A 15,204-nucleotide genomic window follows, 5' to 3' on the forward strand; every position below is an offset into this window, starting at 1 on the left:
CATTTCCCTTTTTAAATTTTCTAACCTACCTGCCCGATTAAGGGATCTGACATTCCACGCTCCGATCCGTAGAACGCCAGTTTTCTTTCTCCTGATAACGACGTCTTCTTGAGTAGTCGCCGCCCGGAGATCCGAATGGGGGACTATTTTACCTCCGGAATATTTTACCCAAGAGGACGCCATCATGTAATCATACAGTAAAGCTGCATGTCCTCGGGAAAAAATACGGCTGTAGTTTCCCGTTGCTTTCAGCCGTTCGCAGTACCAGCACAGCAAGGCCGTTTTGGTTAATGCTACAAGGCCAGATCAGTCAATCATCCAGACTGTTGCCCCTGTAACTACTGAAAAGGCTGCTGCCCCTCTTCAGGAACCACATGTTTGTCTGGCCTCTCAACAGATACCCCTCCGTTGTGGTTGCACCTACGGTACGGCCATCTGTATCGCTGAGGCACGCAAGCCTCTCCACCAACGGCAAGGTCCATGGTTCTACTATGATGAATATATTTTAATAAGTTACAGGATACTACCTTAGCTTTCCTACGGAAAGCTCATGTTCTTTTTGCTCTAGTGCTAAGAGTTTGCATGTAGTCAGTGAGATTATGAAAATCTTACCAGTGGTATTGCAATGTGTTGTGTGTTGCATATAACCCATCGGTAGGGGCAGCCTCTTACGTTACCATTACTACAAGCTAAATTATAAAACGTGTATTTAGTGAATACAATTCCACAATAACAAAATGGCATTTAAAGTGACCATATCGAGTTTACCAAAATATAACACGTAACGGTTGTATCTGGTATGTATTCATATATGTTCACCTCCATACAACATTACTTTCCACACACACGCAGAAATTAAATATAATACACTTTCTTATTGGCGAAGTTAGTAGTTGTCGCTGTCTTTGGGACAGGTTTTATTTTAACTGAACTTTGTTTTAAGAATTCTGCGTTTTGGGGGATGAATATGTAATTTTGTTGATAGGTAAAGTATATAAAATGCTACTCTTTCTTGAGCTAGATTAATGTTAGTTACAGGCTCTGGTGATGGAAGCACTAATGTAATAACTGTAACAAACAAAAAATAGAGCTAGCATTATAAACGATATTGTTTGCAAAAACATATTTGGACGAACTCGTTTCCACGAATATGGTGATTTGTGTACTTCAAGCAAATAGCAAAGGTCAGTAATACACACTTGCGAAGTGGTGCTCGAGACTCCTGGTGATAGAAGAAATTTCATCACCAATATTTGGCTGGCAAGGAGAACCACCAGACATTGCACCAATGTTGTGGTTCAAAATTCAAACTTCTCTTCAGTTCCCCATTGCTGATGGCGCATTACACTGTTCTTCCTAGATCACATTAGATATGACTTTCTTTCTGTTCAGCCATATTGACAAAGTCATCAGTGATGTAGAACATGTCATAAAACAAAAATATATATTATTCACAACCAAAGCAAGAGATGCATTAGTATCTTTCCGCAGATCCTAAATGAAATTGATCTGATATACAGTAATTACGCCCTGGAAACATGCTAAGTCCAACCTTTTCTTCAATAAGGACAGAAACTGAAATAATGAATTATAATTTTTCCGACACCAGGACTTGAACGCAGATTGCCCGCTTACTAGACAGATGTGCTATCCACTACACTGTCGTGCCTAGCACGTAGGAAACCTGGGTTCAAGTCCTGCTGTTGAAAGAAATTTTAATTCATTAGTTCAGTTCCTGTCCTTATTGAATATAACGCTGAGACTCAGTATGTCTCCAGGAAAATGGATTTACGTCAGATCAATAGATCGCCTATGCCTAAGGTACAGACAGGATTTCCCCATTACGTAAAAAGCTGGGATTCTGTTCAGATAGCCTCGGCAGTACTGACAATTTAAGGAGGAGAAAACCAAGATAGGCAGTGGTGTGAATTGAAAATTGTGTTAGAGTCGGCATTGGGCTGGGGTTTTCCATGCAGCTGCGTTCACCACAATGCCAGGGTGGTGTTGGATAGCACGTCTTCCTAGTCAGCAGGAAATTCAGGTTCAAGTCCTGGTCTTGGCACATATTATACTTCCTTACTTCAGCTTCTAACCTTATCTAAATTAAATTGTGCACATAGATGTGGAATTAAGCAAAAATATGAAATATACTTTTACGTAAGGGAAGTGGGCATGGAGAGCTGCATCAAACCAGTCTCAGCACTGAAGACCACAACAACAACAAGGTAAGTGGGCTAAAATCAGTCGGTGGGTTTGATTTTTCTCCCTTCTCACATCATCATTCATCGCAAACATTTCAGAACACTGGACAATCAATCATCAGGGATCCAAACGACATGGATACGCTTCTGGTAGTGCACAACATGTCAGAGGAAGGCAAATTCAAACATCTCCATTAGGATATTTCCCAGGAATATCTATGTCTCCGCAAAACGAAGACTTCCTGAATAACAGAATGAGTCTAAGAAGTGTGGAAGGTGGCCTGCAACGCTTGCTTGAGAAGGACGTGCGTAGCTTCTTCCCTTGCCTCCACGTTGGAATGACATGTCGCTTATTGATCATTTGATCACAGTTGGTCCGTTCATCTGCTATCCGTGTATTTTTTGACTCGCGCACCAAGTGGGAATAGGACTTTCTTGCTAGAAAGCGAAGTCATGTCAGGTTAAACAGTTCTGATTGAAACATGTGGGAGCTTCACTTCATACGGGATAATATGCAGTCTAGTAACCCTGATCATTAGCCTATTGTTACGTATTTAATCTGAGACATAAATTGAGCTTCTTTTCGGTGAATAGTATGTGACATCTTTAAAATAAGAGATCAGGACTCATTTCAGCCTACTAATAAGGCAGCTAAGACAGATTCCCTCACATATATTCGGAATGAGTAAATATATCGTGGAACAGTTTTGACTAAAGGACAGTGTACTGAATTTTCTGACATGGACAACTAATTTTAAGGTGTACAGCTACGGAATTATATCAATTTATTTTCAATGGAACACTCTACATATTTCTGCGGCACTGAAAAGAGCCTTCGAATAAGATTTCAGCGCTTAACAAGTGTGTAATCTAATCAATAATATTAACGACATAAAAAATCGCTAGCAATTGTTCCTCTAGCGAGAACAGAGGTCTCAACAAACTCATACCCAGATGTACCAAATGTAAGCAAACATGTAAGGTTGCGTCGTTTCTTTGTTTACCTGTATGGCAGAAGCCCATCAGTCAGTGCATTGTTATTGTAGCGATCAGACAACTTGCTTGTGAAACTCTTCAGTCTTATACAGTGTATACGACGGTCGAAAAAATGTTTACTGTTTTCAAAAAAATGGTTCAAATGGCTCTGAGCACTATGGGACTCAACTGCTGTGGTCATAAGTCCCCTAGAACTTAGAACTACTTAAACCTAACTAACCTAAGGACAGCACACAACACCCAGCCATCACGAGGCAGAGAAAATCCCTGACCCCGCCGGGAATCGAACCCGGGAACCCGGGCGTGGGAAGCGAGAACGCTACCGCACGACCACGAGATGCGGGCAGTGTACTGTTTTCATTTGTGGCGAATGTCGCCAAAGTGAGAAGCAGAGCCGGTGTACTGAGGAAGTAACGGTTTAGAGATGGCGACACACAGGGCACATGTCACTTCGCTAAAGCTTCGATCTCCAATTGGGACCAGGCGAAAGTGTGTTCTGCGAAAATTTCATTCCAACGCATTTCATCCTTTCCACATTACGCTCCACAGTTTACTTCTTCACAATGAATTTCAAAATCGGTTACATTTCTGCGAATGATATCTACGAAAACTACAAAGCAATGTGATGTTTCCATACTAGTTTTTATTTACGGATGAAGCATTTTTTTACAAACCGTGACCAACCTAATCTTCCCAAAATGCACTACTAATAATCGAAAATTCTCGCTTTCTCAGAGAAGTGCATACGCTATGATTTGGGACTGTAAATGTGTGCTGCGGCGCTTTCCCAGAATAGTATCAGTGTTATTGGACTCCTTCATGGGATTTTGGACACCAACGAGCCTACAGTTTTGAGCAGGTATGCTGCCGCATTCATTGGAAGGCATCCTAGAGGAGATGAAGCAGTTCGAGTGGCACCAACATGACAAATGATGTCCAACATATTCCGCACAGGTAACTAACGATCCTTAACAGAGCACTTGGAGATCCTTGGATTCTTGGTTCTGGAAAGATAAAAGGGCCCGAACTCTCATCCCACAAAATCTCTCGGCGCTTTCTTCTTAAGCAAAAATTAAAACAAGATACCTACAAAGAGACACCGATGATTCCCGAAGATATGCAATGCCGTTGTAACACGGACCTGTGCCTGTGCAGATGAAATTCTAAGTGAAATATTTTCGGTTACTAATCACCTTCAAACGTATAACAATGCTCAAGGTCAACATTTCAAGCACTTTGTATGAGTCATAATAGTAAAAACATGAAATGTATCTGACTTAAGAGTTCCCTTACATATGAGACCTCTTCCATTTGCGTCGAGAGAGTGGTTTGCGGCGCTGCCATCTTGGTACTATTTCAAGTTCCACACATAATCTACCTGAAAAGTCCTGTTTCAAAGCTCTTTCCAATCCCATTACAATTATGTAGTTCCATTTTTTTTAAAAAAATCGGTGTGATAATTCGGCAGATATAAAGGTGAAAGTTATTTTCGTGTGTTAGAAAGATTTTCATATCGTCAGCTGTAAGTTATCAGATTCGACAACTCGATAAATTACTTCGGTTTGTACAGCGTGTGCTAGGAGTAGTGGTCAACATTCAGGGATATGACTGGAAAGGTCATTTGAAGCAAAAATTTCAAATGGACATCTGCCTTATTCTGAATTGTTCCTGAGATGGAACATATTTAATATACGAGACGTATTTATCAAGTAAGTACCGTTCTGAAATTACAAAAAAGATGTGCTAAGATATCTCAAATTTATTTTTACATGAAAGCCTGTACCGTAAACTACGCACTGGCGCCATTGCAGTCTGATTCTCCCTTATTATGTTGTGTACTGAGTGTTTAAGATGCCTCCGATAATCGTGAGTCCCGCAGACAGTGAAGTACAGGCTGTTATAAGATTTCTTAGTGCTAAAGGCCTAAAAGCGATCGATATTAATCGTGAGATCTGTGCAGTTTACGGAGAAAACATTGAGTGATGGAATGGTAAGAAAGTGGGTGAGAGCATTTAAATATGGCCGTACAAATGTGCATGATGAACAAGGGAGTGGTTGTCCTTCGGTCGTTAATGAAAGTTTGGTGCTGGAAGTGGACAATAACGTGAGAGAAAACAGACGCTTTACGATTTCCTCCTTAAGGGTTGATTTTCCTAATGTTACTCGTAGTGTTTTGTATGGCATTGTGACCGAGCACTTGAATTACCGAAAATTGTGCGCACGTTGGGTACCGAAAATGTTGACGGATGTGCGCAAAACTAAACGTTTAGATAGTGCATGGACTTTCCTTGAGCGGTACCACAACGACGGTGATGATTTCTTAAGCCAAACTGTTACGGGCGATGAAACATGGGCGGCTTACGTCACACCAGAATCAAAGCAACAGGCCATCGAAGTTGAGCAAGGGCATCGTTTTGCTATAAGACAATGCCCGTCCGCATGTGGCGAATCAGACCAAAGATCTCATCACATCTTTTCGATGGGAAACACTAGACCATCCTCCGTACAGCCCCGATATTGCGCCCAGTGACTATCATCTGTTCCTGCACTTGAAGAAACACCTGGGTGGTCAGCGCCTTCAAGACGATGACGAAGTCAAAACAGTGGTGATGCAGTGGTTAACAAGTCAGGCGGCAGACTTCTATGAGGAGGGTATTCAAAAACGGGTACAACGTTATGACAAGTGCCTCAAAATTGACGGAAATTATGTAGAAAAGTAGATTAAGGTAGAGGGTTGGGGTTGGGTTGTTTGGGGGAAGAGACCAAACAGCGAGGTCATCGGTCTCATCGTATTAGGGAAGGACGGGGAAGGAAGTCGGCCGTGCCCTTTGGAGGAACCATCCCGGCATTTGCCTGGAGCGATTTAGGGAAATCACGGAAAACCTAAATCGGGATGGCCGCACGCGGGATTGAACCGTCGTCCTTCCGAATGCGAGTCCAGTGTTAAGGTAGAGGTTTTCATGTAAAAAAAAATTGAGATATCTTTGCATATCGTTTTTTAATTTCCAACCGGTACTTACTTAAAAAAGACGCCTTGTAAATTTGTTTTTGGGCTAATGGCGCACAATTGTGTGTCTTACACACCTAAATTCTGTGACGTTTTATTTTAGCCTAACGTACCTCGTTGCTTTTAACATCTTTGTTCCGGATGTCTTTCTACCATTGGAATAGGAGTTGATTCAAAGTTGAGCCCTGTGGAAATCCCTTTGCAATTTCTCCTAGTTGATAAAATTTTCTACGTTCCTACTGTTGCTCGAATTATTCAGTGTGACTTTCTGCATTGTGTCTGTTAATTATGATACCTGTTGTATGTAAATAAACAACGGTATACATCAAATGTGTTCTGTCTCGAAAACCATTTGGAACAAGGCACCTCTCCTTATGAAGTTTTTTTCTTCAAATGAGCGTTCCGTCCACATCCCTGAATACTGACCATTACTCCTGGGACTAAGAATTTTGTACGACCTGTCATAGTTGCCGCAAACTCTGTGGGAATAGTCATTTCATCATAGCTCAGAACGCAATGTAGTGAGACAGAAAGTCGTTACAGTTCGTATGAAGTACTCCCCACTAAACACAATACAGTTGCTTACAGTGCGTGTACATGGATGAAGGTGGAAGGTTTTAGGGCGACGCTCGGAGATGCGCTGTAGAGGGTAATCTCTGCGATCAGTAACAAATTAGAGTTGGTCAACAAGTACCTCTGAACCGAAGAGCTGTCGTTTTATTTCCGCCGCTTGGTAGCTGTGTCCGAGGTATGGCAGAACACAATGAAACAGCCGTACATCAGCCAGTGTTTGAGGACGGACCTGGCGCCTGCTGAAAGCGTCGGTCATCACAAAGGTGTTACAAGCCAACAGCGAAAAATAACGGTAATTCTGCTCGCGGCGAAAGCCGTCCGTCTGCGCGTTTGTTTTGTCGCCCGCTAACACAACACGTCCGTTGTTTCTCTCCTCTGTCCGCAGGCGCGCGCTATTGGCGCAGAACAAACGGCTAGCTACCCGCGCAATTCAGGGAAAGCGTCAGAGGCAATACACAGGGCAGGCAGAGACAGCGGTCTGCGTAAACTACAGCCGCCAATCAGTGGGCGACAGCTTCTGCTCCACCGACACACACCAGCTGCGCTCGCCGTGTCGTTCTTAAAGCAATACGCACGGCTTCCATGTCTTAAACAGCCGATTCTCTTCATGCTCAACCGGTCAACATGAACCGCAAAAATATTTTCTTGATCTTTTACAATAATATTAAAGAAATTCCCTTTGGTTTTTCGCAGACTATGCTCGTCGTAAATGAGGCGCATGAACCTTGAAGGAGCATACAGTTTTTCTTTAGTTACATTGTAAACATATTTTTAACTTACTCAGCCATTATGTTACCGTTAGACAGTTACAAATAAAACAGAAAAAAATGGTTCAAATGGCTCTGAGCACTATGGGACTCAACTGCTGAGGTCATTAGTCCCCTAGAACTTAGAACTAGTTAAACCTAACTAACCTAAGGACATCACAAACATCCATGCCCGAGGCAGGATTCGAACCTTCGACCGTAGCGGTCTTGCGGTTCCAGACTGCAGCGCCACTTCGGCCGGCAAATAAAACACAATATTAATATACATGTACACCTGCAACCGTATTACGTAAGCCACTGCGAAGCGCATGCAAAGAGTACTTCGCATTCTACCACGTATAAGTGTGTCCACTCGTTCATTAACGCATGGAGCTCGGAAACAGTAACTGATTAAATGCCTCTGTGCGTTCTGTTATTGGTTTGGTCTTGTATTCGTGGTCCCAGGGGGGGGGGGGGGGGATGGCTGTACGTAACGGATCAGAATATTTTTTTCAAATTCCTCACTTGATAAACGATTTTTCAGTATTAGCAATAAGGCTTTTCCGAAGTAGTTGACCTCTGTCTTTATAAAAAAAAATGGTTCGAATGACACTGAGCACTATGGGACTTAACTTATGAGGTCATCAGTCCCCTTATAACGACTTAAACCTAACTAACCGAAGGACATCACACACCTATGCCCGAGGCAGGATTCGAACCTGCGACCGTAGCAGCAGCGCGGTTCCGGACAGAAGCGCCTAGAACCGCTCAGCCACAGCGGCCGGCTCTGTCTTTATACATACGCCATTTCAGGTTATTTAGGACTTTAGTGGCGCTTTCCTGTAAGTCAGGCATAACTATGATCGTCCTGAGGTTAAAGCTCTTCTGTCCGTGTTGATTTTAGGAGCCGGTCCGCCGTGGGCAAAACACATTCTTTTTTCCTAGGTATGTATCGCTGTAGTTTCAGCATCATCAGTGAATTTTTTATTATCTTTCTACAAAACAGGAAAAACGCAGGAAACACGTACGATCTGGCGGCAAGCGCGAGAAGTGTATTTGCAATAGATCCGTCGGGAAAGCCTGAAAAGTCACATAAGGAAAAAAAATGCTCTCTACTACTCGTACACACATCACTTTGAGTTTTTAAGGAAGTATTTACATGTTTGAGAAACAGGCAATGTTTAGTATATATATCTTGTTAGTACATGCTGTGGCTTTCCTGGAGTTTTATTTTATTTAATGCAACTGTTTTCATTCACAGTTTATCTGCAACTACACTCCTGGAAATTGAAATAAGAACACCGTGAATTCATTGTCCCAGGAAGGGGAAACTTTATTGACACATTCCTGGGGTCAGGTACATCACATGATCACACTGACAGAACCACAGGCACATAGACACAGGCAACAGAGCATGCACAATGTCGGCACTAGTACAGTGTATATCCACCTTTCGCAGCAATGCAGGCTGCTATTCTCCCATGGAGACGATCGTAGAGATGCTGGATGTAGTCCTGTGGAACGGCTTGCCATGCCATTTCCACCTGGCGCCTCAGTTGGACCAGCGTTCGTGCTGGACGTGCAGACCGCGTGAGACGACGCTTCATCCAGTCCCAAACATGCTCAATGGGGGACATATCCGGAGATCTTGCTGGCCAGGGTAGTTGACTTACACCTTCTAGAGCACGTTGGGTGGCACGGGATACATGCGGACGTGCATTGTCCTGTTGGAACAGCAAGTTCCCTTGCCGGTCTAGGAATGGTAGAACGATGGGTTCGATGACGGTTTGGATGTACCGTGCACTATTCAGTGTCCCCTCGACGATCACCAGTGGTGTACGGCCAGTGTAGGAGATCGCTCCCCACACCATGATGTCGGGTGTTGGCCCTGTGTGCCTCGGTCGTATGCAGTCCTGATTGTGGCGCTCACCTGCACGGCGCCAAACACGCATACGACCATCATTGGCACCAAGGCAGAAGCGACTCTCATCGCTGAAGACGACACGTCTCCATTCGTCCCTCCATTCATGCCTGTCGCGACACCACTGGAGGCGGGCTGCACGATGTTGGGGCGTGAGCGGAAGACGGCTTAACGGTGTGCGGGACCGTAGCCCAGCTTCATGGAGACGGTTGCGAATGGTCCTCGCCGATACCCCAGGAGCAACAGTGTTCCTAATTTGCTGGGAAGTGGCGGTGCGGTCCCCTACGGCACTGCGTAGGTTCCTACGGTCTTGGCGTGCATCCGTGCGTCGCTGCGGTCCGGTCCCAGGTCGACGGACACGTGCACCTTCCGCCGACCACTGGCGACAACATCGATGTACTGTGGAGACCTCACGCCCCCGTGTTGAGCAATTCGGCGGTACGTCCACCCGGCCTCCCGCATGCCCACTATACGCCCTCGCTCAAAGTCCGTCCACTGCACATACGGTTCACGTCCACGCTGTCGCGGCATGCTACCAGTGTTAAAGACTGCGATGGAGCTCCGTATGCCACGGCAAACTGGCTGACACTGACGGCGGCGGTGCACAAATGCTGCGCAGCTAGCGCCATTCGACGGCCAACACCGCGGTTCCTGGTGTGTCCGCTGTGCCGTGCGTGTGATCATTGCTTGTACAGCCCTCTCGCAGTGTCCGGAGCAAGTATGGTGGGTCTGACACACCGGTGTCAATGTGTTCTTTTTTCCATTTCCAGGAGTGTATATGGAAGTTAACGTAGAAGAATCTGGCCGCAGTGGCCGAGCGGTTCTAGGCGATCAGCCCGGAACCGCGCGACTACTACGGTCGCAGGTTCGAATCCTGCCTCGGCCATGGATGTGTGTGATGTCCTTACGTTAGTTAGGTTTAAGTAGTTCTACGTTGTAGGGGATTGATGACAACAGATGTTAAGTCCCATAGTGCTCAGAGCCATTTGAACCAGTTTTAACGTAGAAGAATTATTTACTTCGAAATTGACAACTGGGAATGTTATGGTTATGCCTACGATTAACTAACTTTTTGTAGAAAGTCGTGTGTTGCGCGCGCTGTTCTACAGTAAGTTCAATATGACGTCAGATGATAAACTGCGAATCAAAACAGTTGCATTAAGTAACATAAAAATCCAGTAAGTTCACAGGATGTGATAACAAGATATATGTACAAAATTTTGTTTTCAAACATGTAAATACTGTCTTAAAAAGTAAAATAAAAATATGTACAAGTAGTAAAGAGCGTTTTCCTATTATGTAGAAAAATTTTTAAGAATCATTGATGATACTGGAACTTCAGCGACACATGTCTGGGAATTGAAAAGAAAAAGAAAGCTTGTTTTTGCTCAAGGCGGAACCTCTTCAAAAACAAAATTATACCTACGACCACTTGTGCTGTCCTTCGTTCTGTAAGTTCCATACCCCTTACGTGAGATTCCTCTTATTTCTATTACAATTTATGTTGGATAAGTTGCTATCGTAAGCAGAGGGAGATGGTTCCCGCGGTCGGTAAGTAGCCGGCGAGTATGGTGACGTCATATGTCACTCTAGTTGCGCTGGTGAGGTGAGGAAAGCCGCGCGGGGTAGCTGCGCGGTTTAGGGCGCTATGTGTCTGATTGCGCGGCCACTCCCGGCGAAGGTTTGAGTCCCCCCTCGGGCATGGGTGTGTGTATGTTGTTCTTAACGTAAGTTAGTTTGTTAGTATAAGTAGTGTGTAAGTCTAGGGACCGATGGCCTCAGCAGTTTGGTCCCTTAGGAATTCACACACATTTGAACGTTTTGAGGTGAGGAAACGACTGATGCTTGACAGCGGAGCAACTGTAGACGCCTGGGACCATCCAACATCCAGGCTCGAAGCAGCTACTTATTCAGTACTAAATATTGATTACGCTTACTAGAATCCAGTCTTAACGTGATAAATGCTAGGGGCAGTATAAGAGTCAGTAAAGATTCTAATTGTAACAACAAACGAACGACGGTAGAAACGCTGCCAACAGTGTACGAATTCTCCCGATGTTTGCTAGTGATTTATGAAACAGTCATAACCGGTTTCGGCCATACAATGACCATCTTCAGATGCTAAAACAATAAAAAAAGATAATTTATATTAAAACCTAAAAAATATGTGCTATATTTAGCCACGCATATTAGTAATCTATCCGAATTTATGAAAATACATATAGTTCATATCTAAAGGCGGCATACACTGAACATAGGTTCATGCGTTGTCAAACTAGCTGTAAAATGTAAAACACCGGTCTTATGTAGATATAAAAACATTTTAGAACTGGAGATTTATGTTACGAGACGCAGAGAACCTGACAAACTCTTCAGTGAACAGAACGATTTGCAACAGACGCATACTTCAGTATTTACGATGATCTGTTCATCTGTGCGAATCGTTTATACTACATACGTGCCTTAGCTGAGGTTGGAGCCTTCCGGCGGTCGAGTATTGCGCTGCCCAGTGCGGGCCACAGCAGATGTCAACAACCTCTAAGAGGGAGGAGCGTGCCATCCACCTGCAGCAGAGCGCTACACTCGACGTCCTGCCTGTGTCGTCAATGTCGTACCAATGGACAACGGCATAAACAGGCAATAGCCGGAAATACAGCGCCATCGGGCGTCAGAAATACACTCTACAAGTGCTACTACTTTTTTCATCTATAGCAATGTTTTATCCTTGTTCCGAAATGTTACTTTACTGATTTAACGATCTGTTCTGTAATCTTAAATTTTATGTACATTTGACCTAAATATTAATGGTAAATTTGTATATTTCAGGCTTTTGAAAAATTATGACTATCTTAAAGAGGACCCGCGCATCTAGCGCAAAGACGGTGAACACAATGTAACAAATTTTTATGTCTATATAAGAGAGGTGTTTTACATTTTATAGCTAGTTTGACAACGCATGAACCTATGTTCAGTGCATGCCGCCTTCAGATATGAACTATATGTATTTTGCATAAATTCGGTTAGATTACTGATATGCGTGGCTAAATATTGCACTTATTTTTTAGGTTTTAATATAAATTATCTTTTTTATTGTTTTAGCATCTGAAGATAGTCATTTTGTGTCCGAAACAGGTTATGACTGTGTCATAAACATGTGATTGTGTCTATAAATAAACAAAAATTTTTGCAAGGGAATCAATCACGCACTCCATAGATAAAATGTTTTTTCCAAAATTTCCAGAGGCGCTGCTTAATCTGCTGCGAGGAACGACATGAACGAAAGCACTACACATTATAGGCAGGAGGGTGCCTCACTCGTAGATTCGCGAAGGGTTGCCTGTTCCTTGCATTCTCTCGTCACAGTCTGCAGACTCGAGGCTATTCTGAGATACACAGCTTTTGTTCACAACGGGATCGTGCACTTTCAATCCTCCGTAAGGTGCAGTGACTCACATAATTCGGACATTCATTCATAACCCATTGCGACACAATAGTCCTATGGATCAAAGAAAATAGTGTAGACGCAAACTAGTTGTAAATATTCCTCCTCAACGGAGTCAGCCCCACAGCAGAAAGTGAGCGTTTATGAAACGGAGGGAACTAATCACCCTGGCGCCCTCGTATGCCGTCAACGCGCATCAACAAAGTCGTTCCAGCACACACTGTGGCCGCGCAGAGGCCGTGTGCAGAGGCGCGATGGACGGTGTGAACGTAAACATACAGCGACGTATTGTGATGTGTACAGCTGATGGGCCGCAGAGGAATAGAAAGCACATTTGAACAGCAGCAGCTAGTAATTTTTCACCATGCTAAAGACAAAAGTTGTCGTAAAATTGTTGAAATGCTGAAAATGAACAAAAGTACGGTTTCCAGTATAATCTGAATATTCCGGGAGGAAGATAGGATTAACAATCTACCGTATACGAAAAGTCCAAGAACGTTTTCTGTGCTAGAATAGTGTGATATCACCAGAAAAAGGACAAAGGACCCCACGTTAAGTGCTCCAAACCTCAGTATTGAGACTGACAAAAATGTCAGAAAATAAATGCATCCAGAAACAAGTGGGAGGGTCCGCAAAAGAGGTAACTTTGACGGCCATATTGCGAGACGGAAGCCTTTCGTGAGTAAAATTAATCAAAGAAAGAGAATGGTGTTTGCCAAAGAGCTGTTACGACAATACGTGTGGAATGACGTTATATTTGCTGACGAGGGTGTATTTAACATATTTCAATCCGATAGGAGGATATAGACGATATAATACTAAACTTCAAGAGATTAATCTCACGGCAACTATGAACTGCGACAGTGGGCATGTAATGGTGTGAGGGGTGCATGCTGGCTAATGAAACTGGTGAGCTGATTTTTATTGAAGGTAAAATAGAGCAATTTCAGTATCTCATAACACCGAGGGACGATTTGCAAAACAGCACCGAAAACATGGAGATTAGGGAAAAGTTTTAATGCTGTTGGCTTCGTTTTGTGTTTATTACTTCTTGTATTTGTATTTCCTGTGTTCTGTAGAAGTATAATGGATATTTAGTTTCTAAATTCCTTACAAGAACATGTGTTTAGATTATACCAGGTCGTTATTATCAGTGAAATCACTAATACGAAGGGAAATACAGTAAAGCGCCAAAGAAACTGGTATAGGCCAGCAGATTCAAATATAGAGATATGTAAACAGGCAGAATACGACGCTGCGATCGGTAACGCCTATATACCACAAGAAGTGTCTGGCGCAATTGTTAGTTTGGTTACTGCTGCTACCAGATTATCAAGATATAAGTGAGTTTAAACGTGGTGTTATATTTGTTGTGGGTTGGCAGGAGAGCCAACACCGGGTACTAGAGGAAGCCGAAAAGGCACGCGTTTTAGCTCACGCAGGCTGGCGTGAGGTCTGGAACAGGACAAGGACATTAGACTTTAGAGAAACGGACGTAGCTGGTGGAATACTTAACTTTAATCCGTTAATGATGAGCGTGGCTCTTGACTGTACATGAGTCAGTATCAATAGTAACTGGTAATGGCGCCTTGCTAAGTCGTAGCAAATGACGTAGCTGAAGGCTATGCTAACTATCGTCTCGGCAAATGAGAGCGTATTTTGTCGGTGCACCATCGCTAGCAAAGTCGGTCGTACAACTGGGGCGAGTGCTAGGAAGTCTCTGTAGACCTGCCGTGTGGCGGCGCTCGGTCTGCAATCACTGATAGTGGCGACATGCGGGTCCGACGTATACTAACGGACCGCGGCCGATTTAAAGGCTACCACCTAGCAAGTGTGGTGTCTGCCGGTGACACCACAATATTCGGCGCAAGAGCGATGGGACATGGTAGCTCCGAGGTAGCGATGGAGTGTACCGTGAGTATCAGGAAATCGGTACAACATCAAACCTCAGACATCGCTGCAGCCGCAAAAAGATCCTGCTAGCACGGGACCAACGACGACTGTAGAGAATCGTTTAGCGTGACAGAAATACAGCACCTTCCACAAATTGCTGCAGATTTCAACACTGAGCCATCAATAAGTGTCAGCGTGTGAACCATTGAACGAAACATCATCGACAAGGGCTTTCTGAGCCGGAGGCCCTCTCTTGTACCCTTGATGACTGCACGATACAAAGCTTTACGCCTAGCCTGGACCCGTCAATACCGATATTGGAGTCAGGATGACTAGAAACTTGTTGCGTGGTCCGACGAGTCAAATTGTATCGATCGGATGGACGTGTATTGGTATGGAGACAATCTCATGAATCCATGGACAGT

This window comes from Schistocerca nitens, chromosome 6 (assembly GCF_023898315.1).
Source record: "Schistocerca nitens isolate TAMUIC-IGC-003100 chromosome 6, iqSchNite1.1, whole genome shotgun sequence".
Taxonomy (NCBI): Eukaryota; Metazoa; Arthropoda; class Insecta; order Orthoptera; family Acrididae; genus Schistocerca; species Schistocerca nitens.